Genomic DNA, 26,717 nt, shown 5'->3' with positions numbered 1-26,717 from the left:
GGACCAATAAATAACCCAAGACATTGGAACTGGAATGACTCCATTAGAGTCTGTGCTTCGCAGCTGTGAGCAGTAAGTTTACTTTTAAGATTAGGTTCTTGACACAGAGTTCTCAGTACAAACAGTAGAAATGCATCCTAGTTACTTTAAGTAAAAAGATATTTACAGAAGATAGTACATTCACGGAAAACCCAAGGTAGTCAACATACGAGGCTCTGCAGTCAGAAAACGTGCCGAAGAACAACACTGATTCCATGACCACATTGCCGCTTTCATCAGGAACACTCACTCAGCAAAGGTTACTTCAAAGCAGTCACTGGACACCAGCCCCTACATGGGGAATTCTGCCACTACTGCCCCCATTAGGCAAAATGGAGCTTATGGTGTCTCTTTCTTGTTGCTCATTTGATGGAAACAGTGGTATAAGGACATCATCAATGAATAAGAAGCAAAGGCAGTGGACTGTTATTCTAGAGAAGCACTGACAAAGAAGGATTTCTACAAAACATGAAGCTAAACAGAAATATTGAAAGGAGATTTTAAAATATCAAAGACAGCCAGAGTATGAGCGTGGTAGAAAACTCTCATGAACTCAGAGTCTGCACATTCTGTGAAGGGACAGTCTCTGCCGCTGATGCCAAGTCTGAGGCCACCAGACTCTCGCCCATCTCTGGCTGCTCTCTCTCCCCCAAGCCCTGATTATCTATGGTTCGCTAATGTTCACAGCTTATGCCTCTGAGCAACCCTCTGACTTGAACTGTGCACTATAAACTTAATCCAAAGCTGGCTCCTGCTTTACCCACAGATCCCAAATATTGCTTCACAGACCACTATGTCCTTGACTGTCCATCCCCACACACCAACCACATCCTTCATCATCGATCATGCTGCTCTATTTACTCAAAGTCACTGTTCACTTGTTTGGTTTCTTTGTTTATTTTTAAGCTAATTTGCCTAAAACATGGGCTCTATGGAGAGCAAGGATCTTTTCAGTCGTACACACCGCTGTTGTTTGCATCTAGAACAGTGTGTGATATACCTTAAAATATGTGTTGCTCAATGAATGAGTCGCTAATATAGCTAAATGGGCCCTTTGGGGAAGGAATACAGACAGAGGGGGAAAGTGCTACAATTATTTGTTTGCAACCCCCACAGTGAAACAAGGCTTCTCCTTGACTTCCAACCGAGAAACTTTCAGAAAGAAAACTTCGAGACATTTCAGGGCATTACTTCTCTTTTAGTTAATTAAAACAGGGTTTTTTTTGGCTAATGATCCATAAAACCGTAAATTAGACATATAGTACATACTACATGATATTTCAATGTGCATTTATATGGGATAATCCTGCAATCAGGTTGAATACATATCTCTCCAAACATCATTTCTTTATGGTGAAGATTTTACAGAAACAGTTTCTTATAGTTTATTGTTACATACATGCATTTGGCTCTATGTTTTAAGAATTGGTATCCAGATCGAAGTGCATCACAGTTCCTTCCTGCTATCAAGTGTTAGCATAATTCCCATTGACTAAACTTTTCCAAACTTTCCTTTCCCCATCACTGCTTCTGGCCCCTAATAAATACTACACTCTCAACTTTTAGTAAATGAACTATTTACAGTGAGATCATGTGGCACTCGTCATTTTGTGCTTGCATTATTTCACTTAACACAATGTTTTTATGGATGAATAGTCTATAGTACATGCACATTTAGATTGTTACCATAATTATGGGACTCAAAATATTTCTTTAACATACTAACCTCATTCCCTTTGGATATATACCCAATAGTGGGATGACTCGATTATGAAGGTTTAATTTTAACATTCTTTTCCATAGCAGGTTCACTCAGAACCAGGATGCTATGCAATCTTCCTTTTTTCCTATACCACCAGCACTTAGTGCCTTTTTTTTTTAAAGAGAATACTTTATTCTCAATGTTGTGAATTAATAGGGCCACAGTGGCTTTGTTTGCATTTCTATGATGATCAGAATTTCTTTATTTAAATTTGGCTATCTATATGTCTTCCACTGACAACTATGTAAAATAAAGAAGTGTTTTATCTTTACCTAATTGAGCTTGATTATTTTTGCTTTTGTGTCCTGTTCCTTTCTTCTTAAAGTTAAGAGCACAACGAGCAAAACAAAGACAATTCTGATTAGAAATGAACAGTGAGTCTCCTAATTACGCATTTCAGAATCTAAATCCCAGCCTCTAAATTTCATATAAGCTTCATAAGGAGGTTAGAGGATTATCTATTGCCTGCATATCTAAAGATCACATCCTAACATGACATGTTCACATTCTTAAAAATTAGAAGTCAATAACATTATTAATTTATGAAGAAATAAACCCATACCTAAATCCACAAGCTCTTGACATGCTAATGGTTACTCCTTAAAATAATATAATCAGAGTCTTCCTGGAAGAGACGACAATGGCCTTTAATTTCATACAACTAAAATTTATTGAAAAACCTGCTCTGTGATGGGTTGAAGCATCTAAATTTTTTTCCTACATATTAACCTTAAATACAATTCAGCCTCCAACGATATTGTTGTCACTAGAAGATAAGGTCCAAAGTAGAGTCTTAGTTTTATTTCTTTCATTTTAAAGCATTTAATAAGTAAAATAGAATGTGATATACTTAGCTACTGAAAGCATTTTACTTACTGTTTCATAACATAAATATACAAAAGGAAAAATCAGCAAAATGTGACATACCCAGGAGGACACAGGAACCTCAAAGAAATGTACACAATCCAAACACACATAATTTGAAAAGATCTTTCATGAAATTATTCATAGCATCCTACCTGAAGGATGAAGGGGCAGAGGACAAAAAGGTTTGTTTTTTTGTTTTTTTTTTTTTTTAAAAAAAAAAAAAAAAAAAAGGTCAAACTGATCCAACAGCAGCACCCTGCACCCAAATCCCGTTCGGGAGAAAGCTGAACACCCAGAAGTTTGGACAATCCTGAGACCACAGAACAGTCTGACACTTCTACCCACCTCTCCCACATCCCTGGCCCAAGGGGAAACTGCATAGTGCCTCTGGGTACAGGAATATAGGAGCACTCAGGAGCAGGAACCTCCTGGGTCTGGCGTGCACCCAGAACTGAACTGAACCGGTCACACAGCTTTGTGTAGTCAAATCCCATGGGAGAGAGAGATGGACCCTCAGAAGTGCGGACACCCCTGAGAACTCAGAGGAGACTACTCTCTACCACATTCCTGACCCAAGAGAAAATCACCTAGTGCCATCTGTGCCCCCTGGGCACAGGGACCTAGGAGCAGTCAGGGGAAGGATCCTTCAGGTTTCTGCCTGAGTCAAGAGCTAAAAGTCAGTCGCCAAGGAGCGCCTATACACCTGACAGCAGAGTTCCGTTCCCAGATCCAACTGAAAGAAAACAGGTCTAGAGGAGTACTGACACACAGCTCTACAGGAGGCTCAAGTCACTGCCAGAGACAGCAAAACAAGCTAACACCAGACAAAATGCAAATCAAAACAACCCTGAGATTCCACCTCACACCAGTCAGAATGGCTAAGATCAAAAACTCAGGTGACAGCAGATGCTGGCGAGGATGTGGAGAAAGAGGAACACTCCTCCATTGTTGGTGGGATTGCAGACTGGTACAACCACTCTGGAAATCAGTCTGGAAGCTCCTCACAAAATTAGACATTGCACTACCTGAGGACCCAACTATACCTCTCTTGGGCATATACCCAAAAGATACTACAACATACAACAAAGACACATGCTCCACTATGTTCATGGCAGCCTTATTTATAATAGCCATTAGCTGGAGAGAACTCAGATGCCCTTCAACAGAGGAATGGATACAGAAAATGTGGTAGATCTACACAATGGAGTACTACTCAGCTATCAAAAACATTGACTTCACAAAATTCATAGGCAAATGGTTTGAACTAGAAAATATCCTGAGTAAGGTAACCTAATCACAGAAAAACACACATGGTATGCACTCACTGATAAGTGGATATTAGCCCGAAAGCTCAAATCACCCAAGATACAATACACAGACCACGTGAAGCTCAAGAAGAAGGATGACCAAAGTGCAAATGCTTCACTCCTTCTTAAAAGGGGGAACAAAAATATCTGTAGGAGGCTATATGGAGGCCAAGTTTGGAGCAGAGACTAAAACAATGGCCATTCAGAGCCTGCCTCACATGTGGCCCACATACAGCCATCAAAACTAGATAAGATAGATAAAACCAAGAAGTGCTTGCTGACAGGAACCAGATATAGATGTCTCCTGAGAGGCTCAGCCAGAGCATGTCAAGTACAGAGGCGAATGGTAGCAGCAAACCACTGAACTGAGAACGGGACCCCCATTTGAGGAGTTAGAGAAAGAATTAAAAGAGCTAAAGGGTCTTGCAACCCCATAAGAAAAACAATGCTTCCAGGGACTAAACTGCTATCCAAAGACTACACATGGACTGACCCATGGCTCCAACTGCATATGTAGCAGAGGAAGGCCTTTTGCAGGTATGGTTAAAACCAATCTGCAGACAGTCTCAATATCCCAAAATCTGGAACAGAAGGATGTGTCTAAGCCTTTTTACAATCACTACACCAGCAAAGACTGACTTCCATTCAACTCTGCTCTCTCTTCCAGAAATAAAAAAACTCTTTCATTACCTGCTAGCCTGGCACTAGTTTTCAAACTTGATTTTGAAGTTATATTTTAAATATGTATGTACTTAGGTATATTAAATACAATCTTCATTAAAGTCAAACCCCTCTTCCTTCTTCCTTTTGAAATTCTTTTTTTTTTTACTAGCAACTTTCCTGAGAAGGACTGTCTTTCTCTGTGCTAAGAATGCTTTAGTTACTTGGTTTTATTGATCTCTAATTCCACCAATTAGCATCCTTCACTTCCTCCTGTATGTCAAAGCACTATCTAATTCACTGTTATTTCACTCTTAACAACTTTCTTTTTAATAAATTTATTTCTTGATAAACTTCTATAAAGGTTTTGATCTTTGTAGGCTAAATATAATCTTCATCCTCTTCCCTTTGAACTTTTTTTTATTCTTGGTCTATCTTTAAAATTACAGAAAAGTTGAAAAACCAGTACCAGTCTTTTCCTGAGGAATCTTTCATAAATCCATGTTTAGATGTAGCCTGTCAGGGCTTCAGGGTTCTAGATCCAGGATCTAGATCCCTACATCTAGATCAAGATCCGTAACCAGTTCCACATTTCTCTCATTATTCACTCCCCATTTTTTTTTTTAATTTTATGTTCTGCACTACACTGTAACTGTCTTCAGACATACCAGAAGAAGGGTGACAGGTCTCATTACAGATGGTTGTGTGCCACTATGTGATTGCTGGGAAATTTGCTGGGAATTTAACTCAGGACCTTTGAAAGAAGTCAGTGCTCTAACCACTGGACAATCTCTCCAGGCCCCAAATTCTTATCTAATTTATATGACATAGATCCAGGTATCTATATTTCATAAAGGCTTTTTAGGTAACTTCAGTGTACAACCTGAGTTGAAGTCACTTTGTCCTAAATTACTAGCCACTTCTAACTTAATAGGCTCTTCATTTCCTCCAAATAAGACAAGCTACAGTTGTCCAGGATGTTATAGAGACAATGAAATAGTCAATGCAAAACACTGATTTCTGTGCATACAGAGTTCTACAGTGCTTAAAATACTAACTGCAAATCAACTGCTAAATCCATTGCAATAGGCAAGAGGACAAGTGAATGCCCATTTCTTCTCAATAATCTTTTAAGAATATTCTTTCTACACTGTCCTCCTAGGACTAGACTGCTCTCTAATTCCTAGCCATCAAGGGCACATTTAAAAAGGGCAGAGTTCAGTGTTAGGGTGAAGTCACTATAGAAATTGCCAAGTCTTTAGAGAGTGTGATCTAAGCATCCTGTGATTAATTCAGCAGACCCTTCAGCTGAGTCTGGAACACAGGGAGTCCCCAGTCTATGTGGGACAGAAACAGCTTTGTATAGGGACAGTCCAAAGTGTGGCTAGTTAAGCCTAAGCTGCTTATTTTAGAACAATGAGTGATCACAGCTGAGTAGCAGCTGGACTCCTCAGAAGAGTTCTCTAAGAATCATCTGGTTTCAAACTGTTGCTCCTAAGATTGAGAGGAAATCCCCAACACAAGACAGTGGCCATACTGTCATTTAAATTCAAGCAAGAGGAAAATAGACATTTAAAAAATGATGTTGGCTTCCAACACACAAACCTTCCTCCAACCCCAGTGGAGTTCAGTCTGCTTTTAACAGAGACTAAAGACGAAAGCGTCATCTTATAGATTTTTTCTCAGTTGAAGGCAGGTTCTTCCGATTGATTTTAAAAGGTAGAGTTTACATTTAAAAGATGCTAAACTGAATTACTGCCTCCTCTGAATTAGAAAAAAATACAAAGAAAACTAATCCTGTCTCCTTCTAAACCAATTAGCCTCTTGGCATCTTTCCCCAAAAATGTTACTCACTGGAGTACCTAGACTTCCAACTCCTTTACTCTGGCTTCTCCCAATCACTTATCATAACGCCAATCCTTTTGGCTACATAGTCTCCCCACTACCTCCTCCCCACCATCTTCTGTAATGTTCCCACATGACAGAACTGAAGGATTGGTTACCTAAATTTCAAAATTCATTAACATAGTGCATAAATACTCTAAGCTTGATGCATTTCAAAAGTGAAATTGTACTACATAAGGTTTTGATGTTGCTGTTGCTATGTTTTTGTTTTTGAGACAGAGTTTCACTGTACAGCTCTGCCTGGCCTGGAATTCCCTGTGTAACCAAACTGTTATTGAACTCAAAGAGATCTGCCTATCTTCTCCTCCTGAGTGCCATATTAAAGGCATGGTCACCATATCTAGCTACACAAACTACTTTATAACTGACTTTTCCATGACACGAGTTTGTAATAAACTATCATTAAATTTTCTATTCATTAATGATGTGACAGGTTTGTTAAAATATTTATTACAAGTGCTCCCTGAACAACCATGAGGACCTGAGTATGATTTCCAGATGGAGCATGGTGCTATATTATTGTAACCCCATCAATCGGAAAGCCAAGACATGGAAATCTCTGGTGTTTGCTAGCCATCCAACCTAGATTAATTGACAAGCCCCAGGATTATCTCAAGAAACAAGGTAGAAAGCTCTTGAGGAGCAACAATGGAGGCTGATCTCTGACAGAGAGAGAGAGAGAGAGAGAGAGAGAGAGAGAGAAACAGGAACAGAGAGAGACAGAGACAGAGAGAGACAGAGAGACAGAGAAAGAGAGAGAGAGAGAGAGACAGAGACAGAGACAGAGACAGAGACAGAGATGCAATTTTATACATTGTTGGAATCCATCGCTGAACCAGAAAAAATCTTTCTGGGATAAGTGAGTCCTACAGCACTCACCATAACCCTCTAAGTAACCCCTGCATACAATAAACTTTGAAAGCCACTAAACCACAAGAGTGTTTACAAATCCTTACAGTAAAATGACCAGAAAGTGGAGGGTTTTTGTTTTGGTTGGACAAAAGAAATGCAAAGGGCTACCTACCATCCCAGCTAATGAGCTGCTGGCATTCTACAAATAGATTTGAAAACTACTCTCAAGGATGTGGTGGGCATTCTGTTTTAGGACAGACAGATGGTAAATGAACTCATTTAGATGGGCTGACTGAACTATGAGATTTTGAGACCAAATAATTGAGGAATCTTCAGACTAAATTATGCTTCAAAAACAAAAGGAAGAGCTACCTAGGAAGATGGTTATGAGGGTGGACGGTAGAGGCGAGAGCAGCACTTCCTCCAGGCATCACTGACACTCCTGGCCCATTTTGACAGATCTGGTGACATCACAGAAAGCCTGTGGGCTGCCTTGAGAAAAATGCTTGGAAACTGTAAGAGGGCAGTCAGGAGCCAAAGTACTGACTAAAGAAAGGAGCTGAAACTCACATTTATTCCTACCTTAGATCTCTTTCCAGGAGACCTCTTAGGACAAAGATCACTGCTTTGCCTTCCAGGAAAGAAACCAGGCTGTGCAAGACTGGTGGGCAGATCTGAAAGTGAAAATTTAAGTATAATGTATAATGCAGTCCTCTTGGCTAATATGTTCTTTCCCATCACAGGCATCCCTGTCTGACTTCTTATTATTTTTTTCTCCCATTTCTTCCATATTAAAATGTTAACACACGGAGGGCAATGACTTTTGTCTTCTTGTTTTTTCTCTTTAAAATTTGACATAGGACCTAGCACATATCTGGCATGTAAATATAATGTATTGAATGATTCAGTGTAGATAGAATGGCAGTTTCCTTTTGAATATGGTTTTAAAGATGATGTAGAAACAATACTTCCTTAAGAACAGCTCCTCTGGCTTTGAGTAGGAGAAAAGATAAGAATTCATGATCTTTGATGTAAAGCATAGTTGTCTCTGATTTTGTTTTGCAAACTGAATAAAAAAGATAAAATACATATGCTATACTACAAAACGCAAGAGATTACTAAATATTTTACTATCCACCCTATCTACTTGTTTTCACCATGAATAAATCAACCAAGGCCTGTCACAGAACACTTCATGCCCTGAGCAAGGAGTTCAGTAAAGACAAGTTAGGTGAAGAAGAGACTTTATTAGGACTCTATTTTTTAAACTCTGCATGACATCTACTCACTCATTATGCATGACAATCAGAACAGTGTCGCATCTCTGATCTTCTCAGACTGCCTGAAGCCGATGCAATTAAAGGAAAAGATAAAACAAAACAAGGGAAAAGGCCAGATTTATGTTTTACTTGTGAAAACTGAGAAATTAAGATGGTGGAGAATCTATTAGGACTAATATATTTATAGTAGTAGCCATCAGGTAACATAAGGAAAACAAAGAAAACTCTAGAACTGTATTAGGAAAGAAGGCTCTTTCATGCCCATCCCCAGTTCCACACAACAAAATCTCAGTCGCTCTTGATACCTGTCTACCTACTGTCATTATCTTGAAAAGAAAGAGTGAGAACCAGGCTGAGAGAAGAAACTAGTAGACTGAGTAATATCACACTTGTGAAACTAAAACTAGCCTAACTCTAGGAACTGAATTCTACATACTCCAGATGCAGACTTACCTTCCTTTTTCATCCAGTGACATGTTTTATCCACTGAAAGGAAACTGTCCAACTAACAAAATTATTACTACAAACCTGGAAGCAATGTCCAGATTCCTAGAAGAAAAGTGCATAGCACAGGGGCCTTATTCCATGTACCACCCATTTAGGGACAGACTTAATTTGTAAAATGGACATAAAGGAAGTTTCCAGAACAAATTTGATTGACAGTGTGGCTAGGTAGTGGAGGGCTTTCTTTCTTTCCTCCTAAGTAGATTCGATCTCCAGCAAAAAGAAGCAGAGGTGGAAGGTGAAACATTAAATGCAAAATAAAACAAATTTAAATAATTTATCCTAAATATGATAATAATCCAGGAGAATCATTCATATTTTTACATAATTACTAAACTAGATATGCTTCTCCTAATTCTGTAATTCTGGTCATCCTTTATTAGCAATGTAAAGTTTCCTCTGTGCTCGCTTGAGTCTGACCCCAGATACTCTGACTAAGTATCCTCTCTTTCTACACTGACCACTCATCCTCTGGATGTAGAGGCTCACATGCAAACAACAGGAGCAGTAGGAAGCCCCTACAGAAAACAAACTCTATTAGTGCAGTAAACACCATGCACTTAAGTATTCACAGTCGCATAGAACTGCTTATATTCCACCATTTTTCACTTCCAAAATTGATATTTCAGGTGACTCACAGGACAACAAAGGAATAAATCCATAATAAATATACCTGCAATGAAGCAAAGAAGTGCAGGCCGACAGGAGCCGGATGTAGATCACTCCTGAGAGACACAGCAAGAATACAGCAAATACAGAGGCGAATGCCAGCAGCAAACCACTGAACTGAGAATAGGACCCCCGTTGAAGGAATCAGAGAAAGAACTGGAAGAACTTGAAGGGGCTCGAGTCCCCATATGTACAACAATGCCAAGCAACCAGAGCTTCCAGGGACTAAGCCACTACCTAAAGACTATACATGGACTGACCCTGGACTCTGACCTCATAGGTAGCAATGAATATCCTAGTAAGAGCACCAGTGGAAGGGGAAGCCCTGGGTCCTGCTAAGACTGCACCCCCAGTGAACTAGATTGTTGGGGGGAGGGCGGCAATGGGGGGAGGATGGAGAGGGGAACACCCATAAAGAAGGGGAGGGGCAGGGATTAGGGGGATGTTTGCCTGGAAACCGGGAAAGGGAATAACACTCGAAATGTATATAAGAAATACTCAAGTTAATATAAATAAATAAATAAATAAATAAATAAATAAATAAATAAATAAATAAATATACCTGCAGCTAAACATCCTATTAGCCAGTTCCAAGATTGCCCATAGCAAATGTGACATCACATTGTAACCTGGGACTAATGGCACGCAGGGAAACAGAGACCGAAGAGCCCACAACATCCTAACTGAGAATTCACACAGAATCACGTAAATAAAACCCAAGATTTTGGTCAGAACCTGGGAAACATTAAAGTCTAAAATGGAAAGTTCACATTGAGTCACTTTGCTGCCTTAGTCCTGTCACCAAAATTTCAGCATGCAAGTAGTGTCAGAGACACTTGTTAAAGAAATTAGTAAAACAAGACATCTCTCTTCCTTGCAAGAAATAGTTATTACAGGTCACAAAGCAATAGCCCCAATTTACGAGCACCAGCAGAGCAGAGCCTGCTTCATCTGTTTTTGGATTCAAACATTCCAGTCCAAAATGAGGGAAATGTCTGTGAAACAAAGAGCGCTTTATTGACACAGGAAAGGCATCTCTCTGTGGGTCCATGGGGAATTCATCAGTTGTCTTGTGTACAGTAGGCATCTTGTTCTCATGTGAGTACTTGTAAAACACAGCACCCTCTGATAAAAATGCTCTCAGCACAAAATGTAAACTTATTTATCTGGAATCTGACACCAGCCTCCTTCCTAAATGGCCCTACAATAAAACAGCTCCCTGGCCATATGGTTCTTAAACCTGACACAACACCACACAGAGAAGTTAGAACCATCAACTGACCTCCATTAGCATCTTGCTTTGTTTTCTCTGGCTTTCCAGATAAGCCTCTCTCTCCACCACAGACCAAAGCTGCACACACAGGCAGACTGTGGATCTGCTGAGTGTGCAGCCAGGCCAGAAGAGCTGTGCTGAGTCACATTGTGGCCACCATCTGTTCAGTCATCAGCACTAACCACAGTGTCAGCCCGAATAGCCTAGGTTGGTTTTGTAAGCTAAAGCCATCCATAGGACAAAGAGTACAGTTCAGAAGGTCACCAACATCTGACTTTTTGGCAATAATTACAAACTCTGCTACAGAAAGAGAAGAAATAAAACTGCATTTAGTGTTCACATCATTGGTTTTCCTAAAAGTATCTAAAACCACCAAAGACTTTAGACTCAGAAGAACAGCTCTGAGCTATACTGAGGCTCAGTTAAGGCACTAGCATCAATACAAATCATAAACGACTATGCTAAAACTTTGGTTTATTGACGGATTATTGTACAGCAGGTCGGTGAGCCTTAGCAATCAGATGTCTTAATCATGTCAGTAATCCAAAGGCAAACTATTTTAATCATTTATATGTAATGTTTTTCATCTATAAAGCAAAGATAATTTGACTTACTTTTTCAGGATTTGGGTAAAAATTAAAGGTGAGCCTTCAGTGGTGGATATACGAAATAATAAAACACTCCTGTCATAAACACCTGACTAGATTCTTAAAGGTTATTTAGATTTTACAGTTGGTTAATTGCAGTTATGATTGCACTCAACAATGCAACAAAGGAATAGAAAGCCACAAGTCCTGAGCTCACATGGAGCACTGCCTTGAGGATTCCACAAACTTAGGTAATGAACTAACAGACACTTAGCAAAGACACTTAGCAGGGTTCTTCATTGAAATTAGTCAGCAAGTATGAATCCAATATACTAGGAAACAACTCAGAAAGGAACAACAATGCTTCTGGAAGTGTACCGAGGGCACAGGTTTTATTAGTGTTTCCTTGTTCTGTCAATTGGAGGAACTCACTGAATAACAACAATGAAAGGAGTGGGCAACCAAACATTCGTCTAGATAGGCAGAGAGCAAGGATACATGGGAAATACAATCTGAAACACATTTACTTTACAGAGCTAAGCTCAGGATATAAATTTCAAACCTAGAATTCATCTTCACCGTGAAGTAGACGCCTGTTTGGAAAATGTGTGGTTCCTAATGGTTGTATGACAGTTAGACACTTCTCTATGGAGAGGTTTCTCTAGACGCCACATAAGCTATCATGCCTGCATAGTAAAACTATCTCAAAGATAGACAGAGTAAAAAGCCAAAAGTCTTAACTTTGTGTTTGTTTGTTTGTTTGTTTTTTGCATTTGTTTTTTGTTTTGTTTTGTTTTGTTTGTTTGTTTGCTATGCTGGCAGGATAGCTTATATGATATGTTCCCCACTTCAATACAGTTTGATACAGATACTGGTTACATGTTCATCAAGAACATCCAACGTAAGAGAACACGCAATGTGAACAGCCCCAAATCTGATCTTACACTAGCTCTCCAAGGTGACTTCATGGATTTTAAAATGCATCGTGTTTTGAATTAGGAATTGAGACAAAAAATGGAGACAGATGGGTGGGTCACAGAATTACGCTCTTCTCTTGAATTACATACTGAATGCATCAGCCAGCTTTCTCACCACAGAAATGTCTGGTTTAGTTATTTGAAAAAGAGACACAGGGATGCTAACGATTCAGAGACTGAGTATAAACTGTGGGTCTCAGACTTTCAGAGATCTGCCCCCAAAGAGGCAACTGCTTTACTGTTCCAGTTCTATTACTTGTCAAGGTTGTGGCTATGACATGACACTTTTATATCCTCTATGCCAATGTTCTCTGCTGCAAAGTATGTCAAGAGTCCACCTCCAGAGTTTTCTCAGAGATCATAAGGCATGATTTCATGAGCTGTAGTAGGCTTCTTCCACTCAGGATAGTGGCCCATCATTAATCCAGAATAAAGAACAAAATATTTCTGACTTCTTGGCTTTTATACCTGTATCAGTCAAAGTCCTTAATTCATATGCAGCACTACCAATGAGCTGACAGGGACTTTGGCTCTCCCAGTCTCCCAGAAGATATATTGAAAATATAGGTCCCTTTAATACCAAAGTGTCTTCTCTTCAGTTGATTTCAATTGCCCTTCTGTTTTTACAATAGACTGGAGCAAAAAGTCTTTGCACAATAGTACACAACATCCCCTGAAGCTGTGTTCAATGCAATTGCCTGTGGTCTTCAAATTAAACAAATGCAAGGTTACTGCTGAGAGCGCTAATGCTTCTGTGCATTATAGAAGCAGCCGGCTGAAGGAGTAAGATTCTCTAATTTGGAGGTTTGTAAATTTGGCCATAGGCCTCTGATTCCACAATGACTAAAATAAACTGTCAGTAGATGATAGTCCAACAGTAAATAACAATGGAGAAATTATAGACAGATTCCACAATGGAGATATGACTTGATGGAGGGCTGCTTCCAAAGTTTATCTGTTATGCCTGATTCTTTGGCGATTGAGGAATGAGTGCATAAGATCAGATAGCATAAAGGAGAGGATGCATTATTATATTACATTAATAGCATAATTATGGCATAAAAAGATGTTTAAGTATCTCTACTGGCATTTGAAAAATACATACTAATCAAAGCATCCATCTTTATTAGTTCTGCGTTTGTTTCCACACTTGTCATTGAATTCAGTTAGCAAAAGTGTGTCTACTCAAATGAAATCATATTTTAAATGGCTAAGGTGATGAAACAGAGGCTCCATATTTACTCTATGCAATGTCTTAAAGAAAAAAATTGCAGTCATTTAAAAGGAACTTGGAATAGTAATTTTCATAAAATGGGGCATTGAAAAGTTTGCTGACCCTTCATACACTCATCAAGCAGTTATTGTTAGAGGGTTGAGTTTCAGAATGTTCTCAGGAAAATTATTTAAAGGTGTGATAATATCTTCTAAAAATTTAAGAGATGGCATTATTCCTGATTAAATGCAGAAATGTGTGCAGAGTAACCTCAAGCACCGGTGCACGAGCAGCATGAGAGGGCATTCTTCCGACACTAGAATTTTTGTCAGTCCAAGCTTGAGCTGTTAGCCCTTTAGGCTAAGTTCTAGTGCTCAAAACTTTTCTATGCTATTACCTCTTTTCACCAAAGCAGGAAACATATAAAAGCTACTAAGGACTTTCTTCAGCTTAATAATATGGCTCCGCTATTTGAGTTAGTAAGCCACTGTGCGTATTCTAGTTGCAAACTTATTAGTTTTTTTGCCTATGTGTAATGTTATACATTGAAAATATTTCACAAAAAAATAACAATAAAAATAAGAGACTGAAAGCTACTGTAGTCTACTGCTATTGCCGTATTAGTTTCCCAATTCAAAACTAGAAATTGTCATTAAATTCAAAAAGTACTCCAACTAGCTCTAAATAACTACTATAATTGGGCTCCTAAAAGCTTGAAAACAAAAAAAAAAAAATACCTTCTGTTCTAAATGTGTAACTACACATACACAGGTACAAGTCATCATCAACTACTCTTGAAATCCTGCATTTTGCATTCCATTCCCACATATAAACTCTCTCGCTGTGTCTCTATGGCTTTTGGGGAGTTGTGATGTTTGGGATAAGGAAGTTATTTCTCTGTGGGTGGCAAGATCATTGAGACTCTTCAGGATATTAACTAAGTATTAAAATAATATTCCACCATAAATAAGCCTTATTTATTCTTCCAACTCTTAGTTATTGCTAACATACATCTTTCCACACAATGAATGGAATACCTACACTAAAAAATAATTTATACCACAAGATAGTCCCTATCTGAAGCAGATAGAAGAAACAGATCAGAAACAAGATATATCTACCTCTTTAACACAAGTCTTTCCTATCGGCTGAGGTTGTAATCTAACCATAAGAAGTAAAACAAAATAAATTAAACCACAAAAAAATTACAGTGGCATTTCTGGGAAAAGAAAAATATGTACCTATCTGCAGAGAATTAAAAGAGAACCCTCGATGCTTAATGGGGAGACAAAATGGCTGTTGAACCTTCAAGTGTAGCAAATGCCCTTATATTCATGGTTTGAAAACTTAGGAAAAAAAGAAGTGAGTATTGCAAAGCAAATATAAAACTCCCTAAGCTCACAGGATGGGAAGCTTGTGTAGAGCTCAGGAGTAATAAATAAAAGGACAGGGCAGATGGTGGAGGGAATAGAACAGAGAGGCCCTGACAAAAGGCAGGATTCCAGAGGCTTCTGTCCAAAATGAAACAGGATCAGATTGGCAAGAAATGGGAGTAGAGGACAGCAAAAGCTGAGAGGAAAACTGAGAAGTTTCAAGCAACCAGGAGAGAGGTACTCAAGGTCAAAACTGCAGTCAACAAAGGAGTGGGAATTGAAGTTGGCTAGCTCTAATGTTCCTCAGTGAAAGTTTACGTTAAATAACTGTGACCTTTATTATCGACAGCCAAGAGAGAGGGCACATAAAATTTTAGTTTCCACAGAAACCTCCATGAAACAGCTGAAATAACAGAATTTCAGCCTTGCAAGAAAATGAGGCTCAACTATAGAAATACCTGGTAAAGGAATGTCCATAAGTCTGGATTATCATAAGTCACCATGAGTAGTATACCCAGCCACATACTTGAACTATTTTTAATAACATTCCCGAGGAGATCTAAAATTAAGCAAGCTGGAACCAGCTTCAGCTTTCCCCTTCCGCTGAACCCTGAACCAGTACTGAAATTTATGAACTAAGCACAAACCAATAAAAAAAAGAGGAGGTTGTATTGTCATTCCCTTGGTAACCCCTAAGAACAAATAGAAATCTCCCCTCCAGCCTCAAGGAAGAGTTCTGAGGTGTAAAGGTCCTATATGAGTGTGGCTTCATGATATTCAGTAGAGATCAATGTAGGTAATATCTAAAATAATGAAGCAGAATAATTTTACAATATTCCAGAAAAATCCTATTTAAAAGCAAAAGTCTGTATGACTCAAAAAGAGAAATTTCATATCAAACAAATTTATTCTTTCATTCTGCAACCAATGAGACTTGCCAACATTTAACCAATGCACTTTTCTTCCCAGATTATTTAGTTATAAAAACATAAGAAAAAAGATCATAATGTATTCAATAGAAAGATATTTAGGTATAAAATGGCTTATTCAAACAAAAATATTGAACTTTGCAAAACCCAGATATTACAAGAAAACAGCAAGAAATATAAAGATAATTTTTATTACTACACTGTACATACTTAGCATCCCATATTCACCAGCATTAGTGGCATAGGTAGTAATGTCAATATATTAATTTTTAGTAATTGTATTTGTTCTCCAGTATATGAAAAAATAAATCTTATTACTTTACAAAGAGTCAGTATTAGCATTGAATATAATACTGGTTTATACAACATGCCTTGAATTCAGCTTGTTTAGAAACAAAAAAAAAAACTTCATTTTTCTATTTTGAAAAGATTTGACATTTTCAAATCTCTTAAAGCTTACACTCATTAAGAATGAATGGAAATTTAGACATTACCAATTTATAAACCATTGTATTGAAAACAAAAAATAATACATTTAAATGAATATAAAGCTTGAATTCCATTGTCAGATTTATAGTTCAAAGTTAAGCATTGTTCCTGGACCAGAAGTGATTTAACCCTGTGATTTAGACAGCTAAAAATAGGCAACTCTTTAAAAAATAGTCCATAATAGAATTTTTTAAGTCAACAGGAAATTCATTAAGTATGAATATATACTAAGGGCAGAAATAAGCACATTAAGTGTAAAATACAGAAAACACTTTGTGAAGCGGCTTCATTGTCAATACCATTTGTTGTTGCTAGTCCGTTTCTATAAAACAACAGCCAGATGGAATCACTCAAGGATACACATCATCTGCTTGCATTGTTTCCCCACAAAAAACCCTCAAGGAGGTTCCCAAGTCTTAGAAGAACTCAAACAACTCCTCTATGTTATCCTACTTAAAATCCATATACTTGTATATCAAAAAACGAATGCTAAGGAAAATACAGGATTATCCTTTTAAAAAAAGTGTAAATAGAACCAACCTTGCATCCCGGGATGAAGCCTACTTGATCATGATAAATGATCATTGTGACGCGTTCTTGGATTCATTTTGCTAGAATTTTATTGAGTATTTTTGTATCGATGTTCGTAAGGGAAATTGGTCTGAAGTCCTCTTTTGTTGTTGGGTCTTTGTGTGGTTTAAATATCAGAGCAATTGTGGCTTCATAGAATGAATTAGGTAGTGTTCTTCCTGTTTCTATTTTATGGGACACTTTGAGTAATGTTAGTTTTAGCTCTTCTTTGAAAGTCTGATAGAATTCTGTACTAAAGCCATCTGGTCCTGGGCATTTCTTGGTTAGGAGGTTTTAAATGAATACTTCTATTACCTTAGGGGATATGGGCCAGTTTAAATAGTTTACCTGCTCTCAATTTAACTTTGGTACAAGTTATCTGTCTAGAAAATTATCCATTTCTTCTAGATTTTTCCAGTTTTGTTGAGTATAGGCTGTTTCTGATGTTATGCCTCCCTTTTCACTGCTGATTTTGTTAATTTGAATACTGTCTGTGTTCTTTACTATGTTTGGCTAGGGGTTCATCTATCTACTTAATTTTCTCAAAGAACCAGAATGTTGAGTTTTTTTATAGTAATCTTTGTTTCTATTTGGTTGATTTTGGTGGAGATTGACTATTTTCTGCCATCTACTCCACTTGGGTGTGTTTGCTTCTTTTGTTCTAGGACTTTCAGGTGTGCTGTTAAGTTGCTAATGTAGTCTCTTTTCAAGGGCATTTAATGCTATGGATTTTCTGCTTAGCACCATATTCATTGTGTCCCATAAGTTTGCTGTGTCATCATTTTTAATGAGTTTCAGGAAGTCTTCACTTTCTTTACTTCTTCTCTGACCAAGTTATCATTGAGTAGACAGTTGTTCAGTTTCCGTGGGTATGTGGGTTTTCTGTTATTTTTGTGGTTATTGAACTCTAGCCTTAGTTTCTACAGCTTCTAAACAACTTTAGCAAAGTGGCTGGATATAAAGTTAAGAAATAAGTAGCTTTCCTTTATACAAATGACAAACAGGCTGAGAAAGGGAATAGGGAAACACCACCCTTCACAATATTCAGAAACAATATAAAATATCCTGGGGTTAATTAACCATCAAAATTCTAACACAATTCTTCAAAGACATGGAAATAAAAATTTCAATTTCATATGGAAAAACAAAAATTCCAGGATAGTAATAATAATAAACAATTCTCAAAAATAAAAACTTATGAGAGAATCACCACTACAGAGCAGTAGTGATAAAAACTGCATGGCATTGGTACAGAGACAGACAGGTTGATGAATAGAATAAAATTGAAGGCTCATAAATAAATACCACACACTTATGGACACTTGATATTTGACAGAGAAGTCAAAAATATATAATGGAAAAAAGAAAGCATCTTCAATAAATGGTATAGACAGTGTGTACATAGATAAATAGAAATAGATTCATATTTGTCACATTGCACAAAGCTCAAGTCCAAGTAGATCAAGGACTTCAACATAAAACCAGATACACTGAATCTAATAGGAGAGAAAGTGGAAAAGATCCTCAAACTCATTGGCAAGGAGTGGGAGGTGGGGGGAAGAAGAGGTACTAAACAGAACTCCAATGGCTCAGGTTCTAAGATCAAGAATGGGAACTCATAAAACTGAAAAGCTTCTGTAAGGCAAAGGATACAGTCAATAGGACAAATCAGCAACCTACAGACTGGGAAAAAATCTTCACAAACCCCACATCCAATATAGGGCTAAATATCGAAACGATGTAAAGAACTCATGGAGCTAACCTCCAAAAAACCAAACCGAAGCAAATAATGGGGTATAGAACTAAACAGAGAATTCACAACAGGAATCTCGAATGCCTGAGAAGCACTGAAAGAAATGTTCAAAGTCCTTAGTGATCAAGGAAATGCAAATCAAAACAATTTCACACCAACTAGAATGGCTAAGATTAAAAACTCAGGTGACAGAACATGCGGGCAAGGATGTAGAGAAAGAGGAATACTCCTCCATTTTTAAGAGTCAGTGCTTTTGGGCTTGGAGACCCTCCTCCTAGCTGCCTGAGGATGCTCAGTCTGTTCCTGGCTTCCTTTGGGAGAAGATGTAGAACTCAGCTCCTCCTGCACCATGCCTGCCTGGATGCTGCCACGCTCCCTCCTTGATGATAATGGACTGAACCTTTGAACCTGTAAGCCAGCCCCCGTTAAATGTTGTCCTTTATAAAACTTACATTGGTCATGGTGTCTGTTCACAGTAATAAAACTCTAACTAAGAAAAAAAAAGAGTCAGTGCTTTTTAATGAAAAACATTTTGTTTTGTAAATCTGGGTCAACAATGTTTAAATGGACTTTAGACTTGTATTTAAGACAATTTTAATTACACTATGACCTGGTCGGGAGAAATAAGTTTTAGAAAATTATTGTGAGTTCCTAAATACTACTTAACCCTAATTCTTTAGCTGAGTAAGTGTTCCATGTTCCTCTCCCACCGGGAACATAGGAGATGGTCCGAGAGCATTTGGAGATGCTGATCTGACGTATTGAGAACTTCAGGAGACATTCTGCATTGTACCACCCAAGCAATTTCTCCTAGCATCAAGCAGGCAGCGCCCAGGGCTATTTCTAAATGTCTCATAATGCCCTAGACGACAACGTGATACAATTACACTGATCACCACCAAACCTGGTGCAAAATGTGAGCGATGAAGACGGAAGGCAGGAAGGACACAAAAGCTCAAGAGCAAAAGGAAAAGCCAGTATTAGTAAAAGAACTTAGAGATGTCTAATATTTACTCCGCTGTTGGTATGAAACATCTATCCCAGAAAAAATATTTCCATTTTAAGAGGCAATATTTCTTTGCTTGAAATACAAAACGACTTTAAAGAAGTAGTTGATGCTCTCACATGTAAGGTCCCCATTCGTCGCAAGAACTGTGAAGAATGTGAGAGAAACCTAGTGATAGCACACTGGCTAGTACTTGGAGCTACTTGGGTGAGTGTGAGAGAAGAAAACAATGTGACATCTAGACCATGTAAGCAAATCTCCTTAATTACAAAGAATGTTGATCCCCTCCAACCCAGCTAGAAGAATGTGCATTGTGACCCCAATTACAAAAATATTTCCGACAGATTACACATTTAGAAATAGCTAAAATTTTGCACTAAAATGAAACATACTGAACCAATAGCAGCTTTTACTTCCAAGGGGCCTGTGTGGGAAGGGCAAGAGTAAACATCTGTTTGTTTCGTTTTGTTTTCTTGTCTTCTGTCTCAGCCATTTTTACGATGGAGATGCATCAGCATGTATGTTCGTGGGTTCTCTTTTTTCAAAGAGTGAGTTTTTACAAATGCAAAAGATTTGCTTTAATCTACTAACATGTACAATATAAATTGAACAATACGAATGTTTGAACATCACAGTAAGACCGTTGATCATTCTCCATTCCCTACCCAACCTCACAAAAGGAATCTTGCCAAGAAATCTCAGAGTTTGCACTACAGATTATCAGTTAATTGTTTATTTGATTATATGAGTTGAAGTGAGGGTAGTGTGTGTGTGTGTGTGTGTGTGTGTGTGTGTGTGTGTGTGTGTGTGTGCATGACATGTAGAGAACAACTTTATAGAGGAAATTCTTTCTTTCTTCTTTATGTGGGTTTCAGGAATCAATATCAAGTCACCAGGCTCAGGCAGCAAGTGCTTTTATCTATTAAACCATTTTTCATGCTCACCTATTATATAATAATAAATATAATACAACACAATAATATAATATGCAATATATTTTAAAACGCTCATGCACTGACAAACATTGCCACACAGAAAACTAACAGTGACAAAATATGAGCAAATGAATAATTTCTGCACATCATTATAAATGCTTAGAATTTTAGTCACGCTTTTTTTAGCTTGAATTTATTGTGTGTGTGGTGCATGCAAGGACTGCCAGACCATAAGCATGCACGTGGAGGGAGAAAAAAGGACATTGGGTATTTTTCTCTATTGCTCTCTGTCTTACTGCCATAAGACCAGGGTCTTTAACTGAACTGGAAGTTTACCATTTCAGGTATGCTGGTTGGCCCATCAGGACCGGGAAATCATCTATCTATTTCTGCTTCCAATGTTTGGGTTACAAGCACATGCACCCCAGCTTGGCTTTGTGTGTGTGTGTGAGAGAGAGAGAGAGTGCACAGATCTGAAGTTATGTCCATATGCCTGCAAAGCAAGAATTCTTATCCACTAAGCCATCTCTTCAATAAAAATAGACACTTTCCTTCTGATATATTTCTGTAAATTAACTGAGACCTTCAGAGTATGTAGGGCATTTTTAGAAATTTACAAATTTTCTTGATGTTTGTAAAAGACTTCTACAACCATTGAGACAGTTTCTGTACATGTTTCCAACTTGAGGGAATCAGTATGAGTTATAAATGATACAGAGCAATAGTCAGTAAACAGTTAAAGATTTTCAATGTTCTCTTTTATGCTCTTTTATGAGCCAAAATAATTGTACTTTGATGGATTGTGATTTATTTTCCTCATTTATTAACATATAATTCTATGGCACAAATATAAATTAGAAAAGAAACAGTTATTTCATCTAACCAAAACTGAAAGGTATAAAGTTTTCTCACTCATAGTGGCCATGCATAATAAATACCCAAGTGAAATCTTGGAAGATTCTAAGAATTAGGTGCCAACTTGAAAATACTGAACAATGGAAAGCTGGAAATGATAATATAGTGATCATAAGATCAATACAACATGGCAGTGCTATAGCTAAAACAGCATTTCTTTATTCAGCTAACATCACCCATTCATTGTATGTATGCCATAAGGCAAAACACTAAAATAACATATTAATAAATATATCACATAAACTGCAAAGATATTAGTATTAGATAGCAAACAGCATAATAAGCACAAGTGTGTATTAATTTACATTTCATTTAATTCATTTAAAAATGTTATAAATATACACATCTTTAAGAATCATGTTATGCAGCTAACTCATATAGTCATATCATTTTATTAGAAATGATAAATAAAATCAGTGTTCTTTGCCACCTTTCGAGGAATTAACATTAAAATGATACAGCAAATAAATCAAAACACCATTTACTCCTCATTTCTTGTACTTCATTAACAAGTGGCACTTTTCAGGACACAAATATTTGACAGGTGGCACCTGAACATGAAAAATACATTGTAATTAAATACAATGTAAATAAATAATAAATTTATTACATTGTATAAAACATGCAAAAGGAAGTCATGTCAGCATTCTAACAATGGCATACCAATGAAGTAATAATAAACTTTTCTTTAAAAGAGCATCAGACTACGCTATGTATATGTTATCAGTGAAAAATAATTGTCTCTGCAACACTGCCCGGGGATTAATAGGCTGGTAGTCATTGATACTTCGCTAAAATTCTATAGGGAGCTAAAGATGGATGACTGAAGGCAGACAGTTTATTCAGTGGTATAACCACATAGGATGGCTCCCATGCTTCTGTAAGCAAACTCTCACCCATGTCTTGCTCTGTCTCACTCTATCTCCCTGTGTGTGTGTGTGTGTGTGTGTGTGTGTGTGTGTGTGTGTGTGTGTGAGAGAGAGAGAGAGAGAGAGAGAGAGAGAGAGAGAGAGAGAGTGTCTGTCTGTCTGTCCCCTCCTAACAAGTATATTAGAGCACAGGTGCACCTAAGGCTCAAAAATCCATTCAGAAGAGATTACTGTAAGAGCCAAAAGATCAAGACATTTGCAGTGAGATTTTCTTCTCCTAGAAAAGTCAGACTCTGCAACCATCAATTCTTACCAGCATGACTACCTAAACATAAACTGAACGAGGCTAACACCAATAGACATACTAATGTCTATGAGGGAAACCTGAATAGTCCTCAACTCAAATAAGGAGCAACAGAGAGCTAAGTAATGATGAAAACTGGAGAAATAGTCGTCTCTGGGGAAGAACACATACACACACACACACATGCACACGCATGCAAAGAAACACAATATATATATATATATATATATATATATATATACACACATATATATACACACATATATATATCTCCACATGCGTATTTAATATTAATTAAAGAAAAAAAAAGGCCATTGTGGGTGTGTGTGGTTAAGTGAGAGGATTTGGAGGGAGGAAATGAAGGAAGAAATGATGCAGTTGATTTTGATTATATTATAATTTCAATAAATAAATAGTTATTAAAAAGAATCCATAACAAATACGTAGGGAGATTTCTGTATACATGAGGGTTGCTTTTTAAATCTGAAAATTAAATTCTGTCTTGTACGTGTTTTCTTCTCTCAAAGTCACTGTGTAGAAGAGACTACGTGTGCTGTGCCTTTATCCCTTCTGCCTCCGTCACAACTTACTTATGTCCTGCTTACTTCACAGGCACTACCTGCCCCTTTCCCACTTCCACAAAACCATAAAATCATACAGTCAAGTGAAACTTAGTTCATAGAATGTCCCACATTTGACACAATCATTTTTGCTATGGAAAATTCCTGTTTGCCTGCAATCATTATTACATTTAGCTCAAGGTCAAGTAATTACTACATTATTTTTCTGAGCTCAGTGTCTACCTCAGAGTCTTCCCAGGATCTTCTCCTTTATAATAAATCATTAAGTCCTTGGGCAAACCTATGAAGTCAGCTATATTGTCTCTTTTCTTTACTGAAGGGATTTGGAGCACAGAAAGTTTGGAAAGGCTGTCTAATGTCCTACAACCATGACTTTTACTTCATTCATTTTTACACTTGCCAGAGAGATACATGACATTTATATCAAATCATTACCTTCAGTTTACACTGAAGAAAAAAGTTCAGACCTAGGTATGCCTGACTTAGCAAAATCAGCACCCACGAGACCCCTTAAGCAGCCAGTAATGAAGCCTAGGTGAACGTACAAAGGAACGCCTGGCACAGGGCTGGGTTACTTAATGGTCAGTATGTTTTTAATAACTCATTATAGGTGTTCTGTTATACTACACACATGACACACTTCCTTTCATATTTTCTTGCACTCTACAGATGTAAAGGGGTCAGAAACATGCAACAGAGCCAGTGCATTTCTGCTTGTGAGCTTCTACTTTCCTGATGTGCATGATTCTTTTCATACTTTAACCAGGGTGGGGTATTTTGAGAAATATTACAGCAGCAGGGGTGGGAGCAACTGGAAACGCTGATACAGGATTGTCAGTGCAGTACTCAGGGTATTTGCTACGTGTTCAAGGATGATACTGAGTCCCCAGGCAGACTGAATGACAAATTGAAAACTTTCCTCAATTAACTACCTAGTTAATTAATTAATTACCTAACAAGTTGATCTAAATAAACATGTTATGGATTGATACAGGTCAAAATCGGTTTTTTGTAAGATTTTCATTTTAATTCCAGAAAGAAGTCTTTTCTCAGGACATTTCTATGTTAATGCTTTTCCTGTGAAGAGTTACAAAACTAAAGTAGGAATTTTTTTAGCCTTTGATGGAAAAATATGCTTTAAATACCAAACCTAAAAAGCAGATTTCATCTATAAGGCCTAATTTTCTTTAATGCATGTGCAGATGTCAGGAAAAGAGAGAGGCAGCCTGTTCCCATAACCCCAGTCCAGCACACATGATTGCTAATGCGTGCAACAAGAAGATGGTGTCCTGAGGTCCAGATTTTTCAGCTCCTATAACAGGAACAAAATATTAGCTTAAAAGCCAAGCCATTGATTGAACAAAATGAGCTAGAGACCAATCAGAGACCTTGGTTGGCCAAAGTGACCTCATTTTACAGTGTTCTCCCCTCTCCTCCAAGGCTCAGTAAGTTGTTTTACTGATAAAAAATCACAATAGTTCTTACAAATAAAATAGCCAAATAATATGTGCTTCTCTGATACCATTTTCTGTTTAGACCACATGCCCTCCTCAACTGAAATAAGAACATAAAAGGAGGAAAGGTTTATTATTGGCTCATGGTTTCAAATGATTCAGTTCATCAATGCAGGGAAGATACAGGAGAGGAGCTCAGACTTGGCAGAGGAGTTGAGATTTGTTTACTTGATTTGGATAAGGAAGCAGAGAATGTAGGCAGGGATCAGAAGTACCTGTAATCTTCAAAGGTCTGACCTGCTGACCTTCTTCTGAAAGCCAGACCCTACCCCCAAAAGGTCTAGTAGCCTTCCAAATATGCTGTACATACAGCAAGTGTTCCACACACAGCCTATGGGGGAGACTCATTTTGAGAAATAACCTGAAACAGACATAGTGAAGCTGTCAGAGGCTGTCTTCAGCATATTTGATGCCTGGGATACAAATGTTTGAAGTAACAAAGGCAGAGGGCCAACTGCCTAAAAGTGAGAGGAGAATATGCATGCATATGAAAATATTCGATGAGTATCCCTATAGATCTCAAAAATTAATCCTAATTGAGAGTTGTCAAAGACAAACATGAATGTTTACAAGAATAATAATTGAAATATATACTCTAAAGATATAGGAGTTTGGAAGCATGGAGAGTTTGGGTCCTTGGTATGGATCTTGAAATCTTCATGAATTCTCTAGGTTCCTGAGTTATGAACATGGCTACGTGTGGGAGGAGAAGAGAATAGGTCTGGTGAATTGGACATCATGATTATAGTTGACTCATAGGCTGTGACTTCTGTCTCAGTTAAAGTTTTATTGAAGTGAAGAGACACCAAGACCACTACAACTTTTATAAAGGAAAACATTGAATTGGAGCTGGCTTATAGTTCAGATGTTTAGTTCATTATCAACATGAAGCATGGTGGCGTGAAGGCAGACGGTACAAGAGAGATAGCCGGATAGAGAGAGTTCTACATCCAGACGAGCAGGCAAGAGGAAGTAAACTATGACATGGTCCTTCAACAACAATGCCACACCTATTCTATCAAGGTCACACCTCTGAATAGTGCCACTCCTAAAGAGCCTTGGGAGCCATTTTCTTTCAAATCACCACAGGCTGTGAGTGCCTAATAAACTGTTTCTTGTGCCTCCTGGAATTAATAATAAGCCTTTCTTACTTTATATTCTTCCTTCAGTTCAGGAGGACAAAAGTAGCTGATACATGTCTATGCTGATAAATGTATCTCTCTCCATTGCCTATTTTGATTTCAAAGGTATTAAAGGTTCAGCTGCTGTTACTGAGCTATTGAGATGAGATTTGATTATGATGGATCTAGTCCATTCACAGCGAAATGGGTTATTAAGGAATGAGCCTAAGTGGAAGAAGTAGGTCAGTGAGGGCATGTTCTCACAGGCTTTATCCCCCCCCCTCTCTCTCCCTCTCCTCCCTATCTGCGATGATGTACTGGCCTTACCACAGGCCTAAAATTAAATTAATGCAGCTAATGAACCATGGACTGAAACCTCCCAATTCATATCGACCTGAAGTTATTTATTTCAAAATTCACAAGAACCCTTTTAAACCAGAAAACAAGGTCACCAGAGTACATG

At 37.8% G+C, this 26,717-nt stretch overlaps 1 protein-coding gene across 14 annotated transcripts in view; it reads right to left on the bottom strand.

Annotated features, from left to right (window-relative positions):
• The window catches only part of Gulp1 (GULP PTB domain containing engulfment adaptor 1), a 276,236-nt gene that overhangs the window by 228,407 nt on the left and 21,112 nt on the right, over window positions 1-26,717 (bottom strand). For 3 of the 14 annotated variants that reach the window (XM_039083451.2, XM_063267053.1, XM_039083457.2), the window contains exon 2: window positions 7,975-8,066. The exons of 9 other annotated variants lie outside the window; for them this stretch is intronic. The gene's annotated coding sequence lies outside the window, so the exon portion shown is untranslated. Of the gene's footprint in view, window positions 1-7,974; window positions 8,067-11,127; window positions 22,171-26,717 lie in introns of those variants that run through there. 2 more of the 14 variants (XM_063267050.1, XM_063267054.1) reach the window with 2 other exon arrangements.

The sequence above is a fragment of the Rattus norvegicus genome, chromosome 9, assembly GCF_036323735.1.
Source record: "Rattus norvegicus strain BN/NHsdMcwi chromosome 9, GRCr8, whole genome shotgun sequence".
NCBI lineage: Eukaryota > Metazoa > Chordata > Mammalia > Rodentia > Muridae > Rattus > Rattus norvegicus.
Note: the sequence above shows the minus strand (reverse complement) of the source record. Positions and strands in the feature narration are given on the sequence as shown.